This window comes from Sparus aurata, chromosome 19, assembly GCF_900880675.1.
Source record: "Sparus aurata chromosome 19, fSpaAur1.1, whole genome shotgun sequence".
NCBI lineage: Eukaryota > Metazoa > Chordata > Actinopteri > Spariformes > Sparidae > Sparus > Sparus aurata.
The window spans coordinates 21388927-21403271 of NC_044205.1; the positions used below are offsets into that span (position 1 = coordinate 21388927).

The 14345-nt window shown below is 41.9% G+C and overlaps 1 long non-coding RNA gene across 8 annotated transcripts in view; it reads left to right on the forward strand.

The window, feature by feature from the left end:
• Nucleotides 1-14345, forward strand: part of LOC115569660 (uncharacterized) — a 281040-nt gene that overhangs the window by 18066 nt on the left and 248629 nt on the right. The window contains exon 2 of one of the 8 annotated variants that reach the window (XR_003981586.1): nt 6323-6857. The exons of the other annotated variants lie outside the window; for them this stretch is intronic. This is a non-coding gene — a long non-coding RNA (uncharacterized LOC115569660). Of the gene's footprint in view, nt 1-6322; nt 6858-14345 lie in introns of those variants that run through there. 8 annotated transcript variants of the gene reach the window in all.

Consider the following 14345-nt stretch of genomic DNA (forward strand, 5'->3'; position numbering starts at 1 on the left):
TGAGTTTTGAGCTCCAAATTCCTTGGCAGAGTGAGAACTATTACTCCTTACTAGGGAATTGTAAGTACCTAGGTCTATATATATATAAGTGTAGCCCAAGGCAGGAGCATACCTATTTTCTATGGCTTGCATTCTGCATCCCATGGTACCTTCCTATCTCAGGTGCACCTCGTATATCATCTCTGGCATTTCTAATCGCAGCACACAAAACTATTTGTTTTGCATTTCCTAAGTCATTCTTATTGCTGATCAGCCTTTGCAGGTGTTTTTTGTGTTTTAAACAGTACATTATGATTCATTATTTAGAGTGACTCCATGGGAATGGCAGATTGTGACGCGGGTTTCAAAACTATTGCAGTTATGTTTGCTTTCAGCAAGGAAGTGATCAATAAAGACGTCAATTTTTCATATAATGTTCCATTTAATGTAGTATTTAGACTTGTTACATTTTTCTTCCCGGTCCATTTTTTATTTTAGCTAGATTTATACTCTGGAAGGCTGTTCCCGTCAACCCAGCTAATGAAAATGCACCTCATTTGCATTGTATTTTTCTGACATTTCAAAACTGTTATTTCTGAGTCTCTTGACAGCTGGATGGAAACAGTAATAGAGTCCCCAACTGAGGGCACCATGCAACTTACTGGCAGTTCAAAAGAACAATTAAACCTGTGACGAGTTGAAAAAGAGAAATGGGCATAAAATGAGGAAAAAGGTACATTTTATGATAAGTTGTTAAGCTTATAGTCAGCCTAAGACGGATGAATACATCTCACGGCTGTGAGGAAGATTGAAAAATGGAACATCAAAGGCCTCCAGGACTTCACCATATGTCATTACTAAAGACTCAATATTTGTGCAAGCAAAATGTGTTGTGAACTCAGAGAGGCACACTCGGAGTGTCCTGAGGAAATGAAGTTCCATGACAACTCAGAGGAGTCAATTAATTGTAGGGCCTTAGTTCAGTCAGAATGATGAGGTGGGGTTAAGTCTGCTGGGCCACTAATTAAAAAGAAGCAAAGCTCATCTCTGTCTCTGCAACACAAAGGTATTTTAGATGGATGCTTGTGCTTGCTGATGCTCACACACAGATATATGTCCTTGCATGTGCGCACATAAACAAACTCTTGCACGCACGAGCACACAAGCACAAGATTGAATTCTCATTAGATTATGGGAAGGATGCTGTTGCTCTGCGGTGCAGAGCCTCCCAAAGCAAGTGAATTATCCTCAGTCCCAGGTCTGAAATGAACCGTGTGGCGTGTTTACAGCATAACTCAGTCTAGTAAAATCTATATGATTACCCTAATCAAAGAGTTGATGGAGAGCCACACTGATGTTGGTTAATAAACTCCACTAATGCCCAACATTTATTCAATGGCAGTGTAAAACACTGTTACATGACATTGAGAAAGCAATTATCAGCGCGACAATAATTTGGTTAATAAAGATCCCATTAACAATCATTATGCTACTTTGCTGATTCCTTTATCTCAAGGCGAGCAGGAGGGAAAGAAGACAGATGCCCTAACTGCTGACAAAGACCTTATTCCGATCCTTTTGTTTGAGGGAAAAGACTGTATTAGAGATAGCCATGGTTTTTCAGCCCTTTATAATGTATCAGTTATGTTCATTTTCTTCATGGGTAATAAGGCTGAGAGAAGGACACTGGAAGAATGGCTCACCTCTCCCTCCTCTTCACCTCAATTTACCTTGTCCTCCACAAGTCCTGCCTTAGAGCGCCTGGGCTTTGATTTGCATTTATGCAGCTAAATAATGAAAGTGTGTGGTGTAGTACATGAGCGGAGAGCCCAAATTGCGCTTAGGCAGGTGGGCCAGAATACAACCAGGCATCATAATATGCTTGGGTACACCGAATCCAAGCACAATCCTGTCAGTCATGTAATGGACCGAGTGAGTGCTTAAAGGTACCAGTTTCCTGACCACTCACAGCACTCTGGTGCAATGTTACGCTGAGCAGGTGCATGTTTCGTTTGTATCTCATGCTCTGTTAGCATATGCACAAGGGTGAATTTGTACGGCCAAAAGCATGCCAAACATATTCTGGCTGTCCATGTCAAACTATTCCACCAAACAGTTGGTGGCATGAATTTGCCAAGAGGCATTTCAATACACCAGCAAAGTAGGAGGAAGAGGAAGAAGGATAAGAAGGAGAAGAAGGAGAAGGAGGAGAAGAAAAAGGACTTACAAATGTTTCATGGAGAAGGAAATTCATTGACATATGGAGAAAAGCACAAATTATCAACATAACTGAACGAGTTTACAAGAAAATGCTGCAGGGTGCGTTTTAAATGCCCAGAATGCTTTTGTCTTAAAGATTAAAAAATAAAGAGCAATTGCTGGAGTGCATCATGTTGGACAATATTCTGCTTCACAGAATGCACGATGCAGGTGAGCTGAACTCTGATTTTGTTTGCTTTTATTCTTTTCTCACCTCTCTGCTTGGAGCAAGGCTGTTTAACAACCACATGTATTCTCCTGGCTTTATCAAACAGCAGAGGAAGCTTTCTGTCAATATTGGCACTTAAGATTTAAGTGTTTGTATGGATGTGTGCAAGTTAAAAGATTGCAGAAGTTTTTATTCATATCAATATTTTATTTTATTTTTAAATGCAGTTTTTACAGGTCAACTTAAGCGCAGATTTCGACTTTCCACGTCTCTTGTAGCAATACAACTTTTTTTTGTATAGCACATTTCAGAATTACTTTACCAAGAGCTGTACAACAGAATCACATACCACCATGCGCCTGTGAAAGCCCTGTAGAGTTCAATAACGCAGCAGGCAACAGTTAAGCTATAGGCCAAGAGAGAAAAGAGAAAAGACGGAAAGGTCAACCAAGACACGATAAACTAAAAGAGATTAAAAGAGCAGAGAAGGTAAGACAAAATAACATGTTACTGAAATGAGAAAATAGATAAGGTGTCTCATGCTCTGCTTCAGAGGTTTTTTTTCACCTGCTAGGGTGAAAATTATATATGTGTACTTTACATGTTTTGCCTGCTAAAAATAACCCCGCACCACCTCAATCAACCAGCACCACCATACAGAAACACACGTGCACGCAGACTGAGGATAACCTAATTTCCCGTGCCTTCATGGATGAAGGAGTGGAATCGGAGGTACAGTGGCCCGCTGGCTCTCAGAGACAGAAATACAGAGAAAAAGACTGAGGAAGCATAGGAGTGAAGATAGAATAAGGGGGGAGCTATTATTCCCACAGTTCCGGGAAAAGACACTTCATCTGAGCATCATCTGTGGTTTTCTCCTGGGGGCTATAACTGGTTGGCTAACAACAATAACAACACATCTCTCTGGAAGGGAAAACCGCTGCCTGGATAAACCACATTCTTATCACACACCAGTCATCTTTGTCATGTAACTAAAAGGAGCGGTGTATTGTGTCACACAGGGAAACAGGGGAGTGATGTATCCTTTTGTGCTTTCGCGTGATAGGGGAGGAAAAGCAGCATGTTGTAAATTGAGTCAGAATGATACTTTAATGTTTGTCTGTTTAGCTGAGTATAATAGCATGACAGAAAAACAAGAAAAAGATAATTAAAATTTAAAACTAAATATCTGTTTTATAAAAATGTCTTTTTTTTCTTCCTTTTTATAGCATTGTCAGTTTAATATATTATTCATTCAGCTATTAGTTTTGGACTGTTTGTGGCACAAAGGAACCACATTTGAAGATGTACATGTGAATATGTTTTACCATGGGCTGACATTTTAGTAAGTTTATATGAAAAAACACTTGTGCAGTTACTCAAATCATTAAAAAATGATCAATAATTACACTCTATTATTAGGCAATTAATTGTTAATCTGTCGATCCAATCCATTTATCTGCCTGCAATTAGACTCATAGCATCGATGGTCTGCACAGCTGCCCTCCTGACTTTGTGGCTCCTGATGTGGCTCCCTGCCACTTTGGTTAACTTGGGTTAACCTAAACATCTTGATGGTGTTGAACCCCCGGGGGGCACCTTCCTGGATCGTAACTGATGCCTCCCTCACATGGCAGCACCGCAGCCTTTCAACAAGAAGGAGCCACAATCGATATTTTGATGACATCTTGCTGTGTTTGCGTATGTTTCTGTGCTCAAAGACGCGTACTCGGGTGGATTGTGGACTTCTACTGTACGGTGTACAGTTGAGTAGTTGGATGCATCTTATAGAATTGAGGATATATTTTCTTTGGCGCCTCCCTTTTAAAGGCAGGCACTAAAAATGTACTATATAATGCTCAGACAGAAAGAGATCAGCTGATTGCAACTAGTTTTTTAACTTTATTGTTCCTTTTTCAAGTCTCTCCATGTCACTTTACAGTGTCTGTGTTGTGTCTTAAATTGGCTAAATTTCACAAAGTCTGGGAGGGGGATCTCTGTGTCGCAATCGATTTAAAATTTCCACTGAGCGGGAGAGTGCAATTGATGTCAAGGCTGCTCAGAAATGAGTTTTCTTGGCTTTCCGATTGAAATGACGTGGAGCCATTGTGACTGGAGGCAAAGTGGAGCCAGGCGACGACCTATTATCGAGTGCTCCCAAAGCCAAACCAAAGCTGTTCAGATTCAGAATCGGCTCACCCTCCTCCCCTGTCCCCCTCATCTCCCCACACACTCCCCCTCCACACATAGTATTAATTCACAATAGAGGGTAAAGCGCAAGACTGGAAGCTGCTCAGTCCCTCATTTGCCCTTTTTTGGCCAGACTGGGTGGAGGCATCTGCTTTCTAGAGGTCTCCTCACTGGAGACAGCCAATTAGAATGTTCTTTCTTTGCATGGTCTACGGGGAGCTGGAGGAGGCGCCCGGGCGCACCTGTCAATATTTACTGTTCTAACAAAATACATCATTCATTGCCATCTGCTCTCCAGCAGCACGCATAGGGGCGCTGCTGCAAAATTAATAGCACTTCTAATGCTCCTTTCCTAATGGGCCAAATCAATTAATCAGCCCTTCGCAATCTGGAGGCACCATTAACCAGATCTAGTGCAAAGATCCCTAATGCTGTCAAAAGATATGAGTTTGCTCCACATTCAATGAGTGTCTTTTTGGTGCATTTAAACAGTATTGCTTTACGACTATATAAACATGATATAAGCACCTCTGCTCATAAAGAAATGCTGCAGTAAAGCATCTGTCGCTAACCTCACCTGCTGCCACTGTCCTATGTCATCAGAGCCTTCCCTGCCTCGTGATGACACATGCAATGCAAGCGGAAGCTGTGTACTTAGAAATATTGCATGGACAGCCTGGAGCTCAAGCAGAGGCTGGATGTGATTGTGCTTTTTTATTCTACATTCTGTTCAGCAGTTACAGAATGTAGAATTTAACTGGTGTGTCTTTTTGTCCACGTCTGTCTGTTGGTCAGTCGGTCTGTTTTAGTGCCTCTGGTCACCACTAATTTTTTCATGCAACACACCAAAGCCGGAGATGTAAAATGGTGTTTGACAAACATTTTCTCAGAAGGCATCTCATCCTGACTGCATGACCTCAGGCACCTGGAGCAACCTCTGTCCATTTTAAAGCCAAAAAACTCCATATTGGAATTTTCAGCACATATTTCATGCTAGCATGTAGGCCAAACAGTCTGGGGATTTGTGTGTATATATCAGTGAGTGTGTGTGTGCGCAGTGTCAATGGCAACGGTAGGTGGGCGGTGTATACGCGAATACAAAACTGTCATTTTATCCGTGCACTCTCGAGCTATCAACAGTATGATCACGCATCAAAGTGGCTGCTCTGTCTGACTGCATAATCACCGGAGCAAATCTCACTCCCATTCAGCCCCGAGTTATCAGGGAGGATATTGTTTTAACCCTTTGTTACGTGGCTAGGAGCGAGGATGTGTGGAGCCTATTTGCCAAGCTGGTTGATGCAAGTGTACCGGAGCTCTGGGTACAAGCCGATAACCTCAAGCACGTTTGAACCGCTAGGGTGTAACTCGCAGACTAACACAGACATATCCATGTATTCCCACTGTATTACTGATTCTTTCTTCCACACGCAGCTTGTGCTCCTGCATCACCCCCACCTCAAGTCTTACACACAAGCATCCATCTATTGCTTGGTCTCTCCAGAGTGCATGCACACACAAGCACAACGCACAAATACACACCCAAATCTCTCACACCTACCTTTAGTACGCTTGAATTCCCACAGTAATGCTGAGACTCTTGCCTAAATACACTCACACAGACAATACACACAGCTGGATCTCTCACATCTCGCCCACAGCTTAATTCACATGCACGACCATTCAAATATTCCCATATCTTCTTCTTCTTGTGCGCCCACACAGAGACACGCACACCCTTGCCAGATGAACCGTCCCAGGAATAGCGTTCAACATCTGGCGGACGGTGTTTCGTGTCCTGCTACATCTCCCGGGTTGCCCTTTACCAGACCCCCGCGCGTCCTGATGGATCACCTGCAGACTGGGATGGATGGTGCCTCACCCCCTCCTCTGCACCTTCTATGCCATTTCATCCTAACTGCACCTCTAATCTGTCATTCTCATCGGCCATTTGTTACTTTGCTGTGCGCTTTAAATATGCGCTTGTGTTTACATATGCCCACACAAGTGATTCCCTGACCCCTGTTCGCTGTTCCAGTTGGGCTGCCACCCCTACATGCACCCAGGGGATGTGCTCTCTCCTGTAGCGATTTGTCTCATCTTTTGCCACTCTCTATCATAGTTTGCCTCATAACAGAGTGGCTCTTTAAAACAGATTTGCAGGGTTATGCTCTGTGCTGTAAGTTTTTGTTTGCTTGCCACTTATGTACTAAATATAAAGGTGGATCAAAAAGTGAAAATAAAGATCAGAGGGTGATAATTGCTTCATCTGCTACGGCGAGGAAATAGCATACGCATAAGAAAATGTATTTTTATTTCAACACTTTATTTGGATACTATAATTACGTTGTTTAACGTGAGAAAAAAAGATGCTGAACAAAGTGTCACTTGGCTGCATCTCAGGGTCTGCGACATATTGTTCATTTAGATATTGCAACATATGTACTAGGTCGGCACAATATGGGGAAAATCTGCCACGTTTGAAAACTCTCATCAAGATCATACTTGGGTAAAGTAAAAATATGGGAAATTTACTTTGCTAAGCATGAAGGACACCCATATGAATAGTAACTAGGGGTGTCACGATTCTCCTAATCCTCGATTCGATTACATTTTCAATTCTATGGTCACAATCGATTCTCGATTTTTACATTTATTTTTTTTAAAGCACAGGTTGCTATGCCATTTTTAGACTAGACTTTTATGCAATATACCGTAATATCTGACCTTTGTTCGCAATGTACCACACTACATTGTCAAGTTTAAAACATTTATTAACAACATAATGAAACAATAACGTACATCTTCAGTCAATTGGAAACTTAAAATAACCTGCCATCTAGTTTCTGCAGAGCTTGCAATCGGTGGCTTTTTTGTCGACAACGTGAATGTTGTCAACATAACTCACTGGAAATCCAAAATACTTCCACACCGGCGACGTCAGTTAAAGGGAAGGGGGTTCAAGTTCTGTCTATGGGTCTCCTGCAGTTTGGCTGTGAATAAGGGGGACTGCTCCTCAAGATACAGCAAAGCTCCCTGGTATTATTTCCTGACCAGCTTAACACATGAAAGGGGTTCACCCGAAGGTAAACACAAACTTCGGCCCTGGAGGAAATCATCTCCCCTTTGCTTCCCGACCACAGTCCGGGAGTCGAACAAGAATGGTGTAACACCATGCTAACGTTTGACTGGCTGTAGCTTATAGCTACTGGCTTAGCTAGTAGCTAAGTTAGAGAAGGTTGACTCGCAGCACTTCAACACGTGTGTATGTTTTTTACGCTTGGACCGTGACGTGACATGGGAGTGTGGCAGCGTCGACGATTCCATTTTTTAATTTGAAGTTCGAGATTGTGACTTAATTTCGGTCGATTTCGATTTAAAATCCAGAGAGCGTCTCTCTTTCTGCAAAGTACGTGCGATTTGAAGTAGACCGGAGTGGAAAAGTTGGGGCCGATTATCCTCTAGTTAATTGGCGTTGTTCTCTTGGACTGATGGAAAGAAAATATATACCCTTGTGGCCGGCCCCGTGAAGTCTATGTGTGGGGAAACACTGAGAAGTAAATGTATCCATACATTTACTTGTGTGTCTATTGATTGGCAAAAAAATTAATTAATTTAAAAAATGTGCCACTTTTACTTTGATGCAACACTCAATCTGCAAAGTAACTAGTAACCAAATTTATCAAAGAGCAGAAAAATTTAACTTAAATACAGTACTTAAGTTAATGTACTTCGTTAGAATCCATCATGGGCGATCTCCTGTCCTAACTAGTAGCTATCATTGCAGTGGGTACCAAATTGACACCAATTAATCTGGTATCTGATGGCTTATTTGGGCTTCATCTGTTTGGTCAAATGGTGTGAATGCATGGTGCATGTTAATAAAGTTATTGCATTTCAAGCAGTATTTTTCATTGTATTTACTGGGCATATTCATATCACAATGACAATTAAAATACAGCAATATTAACTAGGCTTTTCTGATAATTCTGCAATTGTGTTGCACTTATTATAATGGACAACATAAAACCTCGCGAAATAAAAAAGAAAAGACTTCCAACAAAATCAAAGCAATTCCCCTCAGTTTTCAAGCTTTCCTGTTGAGCTTTTCCAGACTCTTCTCTGATGCTCCACGAGTGAGTGTTAGCTGGCTGAAAGGCAGGATACCGTGGCCAGAAGGGAACCTGTCCATCAGTCAAAAGCCTCAACATCTGAACCAAGGGACCTCCAGCATCACACCAAGCTCTGCAACACAAACACATGTTTAGCCCCGCAGCTGTGCAGAGAGGAAACTCAAAAGGAAATTCAAGGAAACGGTAAACAAAGTTGAGCCGATCCGTGTCAAACAAAAACCCTTAGCCTGGGGAAAGACGGCGCAGACCTGTCTCGCTCCCCGGCCTTGAGTATAAACACATGAAATGGATTGCTTGCCTCGCCCTGTCCACATGTTCCCAGGCTGTTTCCATTCAGTAGCTTATTACTTAAGGTGCCTGGATTTGATTTTAAGTATGGGCCTCTTTATCCACTGGAACCTCGGAGAGATGTGAAGCTAAACCCCCCTGGAGGTGCCTATTAAAAACATTTTGTTGTGTTTACACAAAAGTTTCCCAGCTTTTCTCATTTTATGGTTCATGTCGGTCAGCAAGCCCTGTTTCATCCACTTTTGCTACGGTAGTTAGCCTCTGGGCAATGTCTTGGCCACTTATTGGAAGCAGCGGTGGTAGGAACAGTATAGATTGTCAGAGCACTGGGGTGGATTGCTTGCAGTGTTTCTACCATCTAAATCACTCCTCCATTGCTTCCGAGAGGAGGAGTTGGAGTGTATTTTCTCCTGCTCTGTTTTTATCAAAGCGGAGAGGACCGTGTGTTCCACAGCCTCTCTCAGTGCTCTCCGGCAGAGCGGTACAAATCAGCAGTACACAGCATTAATCAACGGCCTGGGAGGTCAGCTAAGCATACCTGTCCCCTCATGCATCCTTCTGGTGAGTCCTTGAAAATCTAGGCTGCAGCAATCAATCACAGATAATTCCCACATGAAGCCTGGATGATAAGCCACTCTTGGTTGTGTGGAGGAAAAATAAATGAGAGAACTTTCTTGTAACTGAGTCTCAGACAGGTTTATTTTGAGCTCTGTCAGCTTCTGCATCGGTACCCATGGAGTGTCTAAGAGCGGGGACCTAAGGTCAAGGCGCAGAGGCTGTCAGAGCCCTGTTCCAACTCCCATCGAGGGTTTTCCAATTGTTTGACGGAGTAATTAAACCACTTGGCTGTATGTATGACAATGAGATGTAAATTATACAGTGACACATCTCACTTAGCTTGTTTTATGTATAATGTATGTCTTTTTCCCTCACTGTCATTGCATAAAAAGGCCTCACAGTTATGATGGAAAACCTTCTGCTGTGCCCGGGAAACTCTGTAAAGATGAGCACTGATTGACATCCCTAAACGCTTAACATTACACTTTGTCAGAAAAACAGGTACTTTTACCATAGAATTGGAAGCGCTGTATGAGTGATTAATTAAATCCACGGGATACTACAGACATGTGTGATAAGAGCAGTAGGGAAGCTTGAAAGCAGTTTTTCTCAAATATTCTGTCTGATTTTATCAGTCTTTTTTCACTCCACCTGGCGGGCTTCCTCGCTTTGATTCTTGATCGCGTGGCCAGATGTTATCATTGGTCTTATCGCAGAATGGCACGGCAATGAAGGCAGGACCCCAAGGAGGCTTAAACCAACCTCACGCTAACAAAATGGGGGAGGGCAAGGAGAATTTACTGTATGATTTTGTTTCTTTTTGTGAGTGTTTTGAACAGGGTTTATAAGGCCATGAAAAACCTGGAAAAATCCATGTAATTCCCAAATTAGGCCTGGAGAGGTTTTGGAAAAAGTAATTGACCCAGAAACTTTTGTAAAAGTCATATAACTTTGCTTCAAAGACAACCTTATAGTAGGCATTATACACAGTATGTGGTTCAGTTAAGATCAACTGAGAAACATATATTGGTTAAACAATAATTGGGCAGGTTAGTCACTAGTTGAGTGGGGTTATGTCAAATTCTGTCGTGAGTTGAAGCTTGTGTGCGATATGGTAAAACGTTTTGTCGTCTTACTAGATACAATACAGCAATAAACACAACATATGTAGTATCTTACATTAGGCATTGTTATTTGTTTGTTTAATTACCAGTTTGTATCACCTAAGTTATGAATGTGTAACATTCACTTATCTAATGTGTTTAACTCAAGTAACGGAGAGACACATTAGCTAATTTGCTAACTAAAGGTGATAAAACTGAAACGTACAATGCCTTCATTGTTTGCAGGGCTTGTGGGATGAGTTCTGAAGGAAAATGCTACATCTGTTCTAAGGCACCTCAATGTGATTTTTCAGCAGGACAGTTATCAGATTGATATTGGATCTGCAGCAGAAGCTACCCTGATCTAACTCGATTCCTTCAAAAACATTTCAGCGAGGCAGAGACTACAGATTGAGATGGACTGTGAGATACTCATGATCACACTCCTTGAGAAGTCGCTGAAAAAGGCTTCAGAGCCTCACAAATTAGACAGAAGCATTTTCCAGAGTGTGGGATGTAGTGGATGATTCTATTTGTCCTGTCTCGTGGACAGGTCAGTGTGGAGAGAGAGGATTTTCCATTAACAAAAAATTGACTGTTTAGAATCAGGAGAGGGAGTTCTCTGGTGGCTCAGATGGTGTTTGTTGACCACGTCGGGTCTGTTGAGGGCATGACCAAGGTAAAGAATACAGAATAGTTGCTGATTTAATGGCTTAAGGAGCCAGGCAGAAGTACCATGACTATCTGAATGGAGAAAAAAGAAAGAGCAACAAGCTGTCGACTGGGCTGTTGACTTGAAGAGGAATGCCCTCAAAGATGAGCTTGAAAAAGAAGAGGGCTAGGATGGACGCTGATATTTATGCCCTCGAGAAATCAGGAGATGAATATGCTGAGGAGGCCGAAGCTACAGGGAAACACACCTTCATCACCAAAACCAACAGTATCAGCTGAACTGCAAAAGAAAATAAAGCATCTCTGCTGAAGATTGAATATGGATGAGAGGCTTTCAGAAATGGACAAAATGAACTGTGGTTGGATTGTTTTTTTGGGATATTCAAACAGGGGAAGTTTGGAGGATCTTCTTTAATGTCTGATTATGTGAATGAATGGTAAATTATGAGAAAAGTTTTAGGTTAAAATGTCTTCGGTACAAAGTTTTTCAAAAGAGGATTTCACTCTGACACTGCTGCCTGTCTTTGTATCAAACCACATAGCTTGTCATTCATTTTAGTTGAGATACTATACTCATGTCATGGATTTTTATAAACGTGTCCTCACACCTAAACAGCTAATAGGTTGCCAATGAACCCCAAAGTGACAAATATGGCCGTTCCCAAAATGTCGTATTTGACCACTGGACAGAAGTTGCCGCCTATCAATAAACATACTAAGTTGGTTGAACAGATGACTGATTGTCATTGTTCAGATATACTCAGAGGTTTCAGGGGATGTATGATCATGACATCTTGCCTCATAGGCATGGAAAAATCATGGAAATGTGTTGTTAAAAATGTGTATCTCTTGTGTGTAATGCATCTCTTCTCATCATTGAATTACATCTTACATTTGCTAGAAGATATTAATTAATGTAATGACAGCTTTGGTGACAGAGACTATGTTATAAGAGATGTAATATTCGTGTTCAGTTTTGCCATCTTTATTCCAGATCAGTTTTCCCAGTTACCGAACCTCAAGCTGAATTTAGCACCAGTATTTTTTGAGTCTTCATGACCGTTTATTGTGCCAGATTACGCGGCTTTAGACAGGGACTTGTGTGACTTGAAATGCGGTAAATCAGTATTGATTCATGATTCTTGTTCTCCCGAGATCAGACTCTGTTGATGTTTCCCCTTTTCCACTGTTGTTTTTGGTTGTGGGGTTTGTTTAGTGTGAGAAAAGGCTGCAAAAACTAAACGGTAAACACTGCAGTGGTTTCCATTTCCCATTGAAAACCCAGCGGGCGAACAGCCACAGTCTGAGCCGGGGCTCCTGTCTCATATCACAGCACGATGTCACACTTTTAAAGGCATCAAAACCCAGCTGCAGCTGTGACTGACGGGTGCAAGCTTTCCATCTCCGGGACCAATGAAGAGAAAAAAAAGCTTCCAAAACAAAGGCTGAGTTAAGTGATTTGAATCTTGCTGCTGGGATTTGACATCGACAACACAACTGGATGAGGTGCTGGATATAGCTCTTTCAGAGGGTTATGTAGGCGGAGGAAATGGAGAATGTGGTGCTCTGCTGCTTTCCATCATTAATCAGTGTGCTGACCCCCATCCTCTACCTCCCACCACTCCCTCAACTCTTTCTCTCAACACCTGCCAGGCATCTAATGCAGATTCAACACATCATACACCCTTGGGCTCTGATGAGCAGAAACCCTCCACGTTAACCTGAAGCTGTTGATACGGACAGGAAGCGGGAGAAGAGGAGAGAGGAAGACGGCCTCTAGCTGTGATCGTCCATCTGTGAGACTGAAGTGTAGGCCTGATGAGGCAGATGCTGCTGCTGCCGCTGCTGAGGCGGTGGTCATGTCAGCGGTCTGATGGCCTAAGCTTAATGTGTGCTTATGGAATGCAAGTTTGATGAAGACCAAATGTATGGAGCACACATGGGGCAAGCGAATACAGATTAGCTCACCACATTGGTGTTGCCAGCACAGGAGAATGAAGAAAGCAAGGGAATAGAAAAGAAGAGAAAAACCGCCACATGGCATCCCTACAAAAATAGCTCTTTCTCTCACATCATCCTTATTTCCCAGTTCCTTCCTTAGCAGCTGCTTTGATGGATCATTTTGCCTCTCTAATAGTAGCTCCAAATCCCTGGATGCTCTCCATTTATGTTCCGTGGGAGACTATAACAATTTAGCAGAATCCATCTAAAAGATTAGTGCAGAAGCAGAGGAAAAGGAAAAAGACAAAAGTCTAAGCTTTACCCAAGAGAGAATCAACTTGTACTTTATTTAGACATTCCTCTGCCTTTAATTTTTTTTTTAAGTCAATGCTTTGTCAATATTAACTGTAGCTGCTGCTTGCCTCTTGATTTTTGAAGGAGCCTGATATAAATGATGCAGTCCTCCAAGCTTGCTGAGGCCTTTCAATCTTGCATGAGTGGTGGATAAGTGATGGAAGCTGCTGTGGCCCGCCACTCTCTTTTCCTCCCTGTCTGGTTTCCATTTTAACTGGGGGGAAAAGGATGAGAGAGATTCTCTATCACACCCACCGCTTCATCACAAATATCAAGAGCGGAAAAGAAAGCGAGTGATGTTTTGAACAGTAGTCTCTGCCAACCACATTAGATTTATATATATATACATATAGAGTGTCGGAACCATATCAGCAAGAGCGGATCATGTGTAATAACTTCAGTGTGTCAATCACCAGCGCAAGGCTGACTCTTTCTTTGTCTATAATTTGCATAGCACATTAATAAAAGGCTCATGACATGTTTGATCACACTTTCACGACATATGAATTTATTATGGTTAAAGGCCTCTTTACACATTTATTGAACATGACTTGGCTTCAGATTTCAAAATTCCACAGGGAAATTATAATTTGTAGCTTTTTGCCTTTTATCTTCCTTTGTAATTAAATGAAAGAAAACATTTTGTTGGTACATTATCCATAATTTTTCGTGCAACATCAAATCTAATCAAAGTATGGA